A 1,049-nucleotide genomic window follows, 5' to 3' on the forward strand; every position below is an offset into this window, starting at 1 on the left:
ATGCTAAACAGTTCAAGGTCTAATCGTATTCGTGGGCCATTTTTTAACCCATTTTTTAAATAAACAAACATCTAGCACAATAACCAAATATATCATAGAAACAACAAGTAAATGCCTCACCTGCAAAAGGAATTGACCTCTTCAAGTAATGCAGATCCCATTCTTCAAACCCTAAAGTATCAACCTATTCTTCAATCTTCATAAATTCATGTATTTAAAGTTTATATCCACTATCACCTCATAAGTATCTTTCAAATCTAAGCTCTAACTAAAAAATCAACAAATCGAAAGCCTACATTGGCAATACACCCCTACCTTAGCAATCACAGCGAACACATTAGGAATTAATATCCAAATCTGAAGTAGCATTCATGAAATAAACATGAACAAAGTTGAAAACCATACGAAAAGGATCAAAATAAATTCTTCGCTACCAAATGTACAACTAGATTGATGACATTGAATCTTTCCTGAATAAAGCTAGCACTCATTACAAAAGCAGGTTTATAAACAGTTTATAATCAGCATTAACCTTTCAGCAAGAACACTCTTTTCACCAAAACGAGCATCTAACTCATACAAACAGTCCATTCCTTCCATAACCCAATCTCACCAACCATCAGCTAACTTGCATACCTACAATCATCCAAACAAACGACAATTCAAATCATCAAAACCATCAAAAATAAAAACTATTTTACCAAAACAACTCACCAGCTTCAAAGATTCGGGTTTGTAACACCGTTTTCCTCCACAACATTAGCCTTTTCCAAAGCCTGTTCCTGACCACTGCATACCGAAGCATCCGTCTGTACACATCCATTTTCCACAACCGAATTCACTCCTTCATCTTTACCATTAACACGACCATTAACTACCATTCCCAAAACACCATTACCCTGTCCTTCATTAACACCACCTTCAACCACAGCCCCATTCTCCTTCAACTCCACAGCATTCAACGCTTCCAAAACCTTATTCGAACCATCGATTTTATCATTCACAACGTTAGCCACATTAGCAACATTACTATCCCCAATTACGACACC

General features: G+C 36.4%; 1 long non-coding RNA gene across 1 annotated transcript; it reads right to left on the reverse strand.

The window, feature by feature from the left end:
• Positions 1 to 397: 397 nt before the first annotated feature.
• Positions 398 to 785, reverse strand: LOC139898206 (uncharacterized). The gene is made up of 2 exons (XR_011776914.1): positions 715 to 785; positions 398 to 636 (listed from the first exon to the last, which is right to left on the reverse strand). It is a non-coding gene; the product is annotated as an uncharacterized lncRNA (long non-coding RNA).
• Positions 786 to 1,049: the final 264 nt, after the last annotated feature.

Source organism: Rutidosis leptorrhynchoides, chromosome 3 (genome assembly GCF_046630445.1).
Source record: "Rutidosis leptorrhynchoides isolate AG116_Rl617_1_P2 chromosome 3, CSIRO_AGI_Rlap_v1, whole genome shotgun sequence".
Taxonomy (NCBI): domain Eukaryota; kingdom Viridiplantae; phylum Streptophyta; class Magnoliopsida; order Asterales; family Asteraceae; genus Rutidosis; species Rutidosis leptorrhynchoides.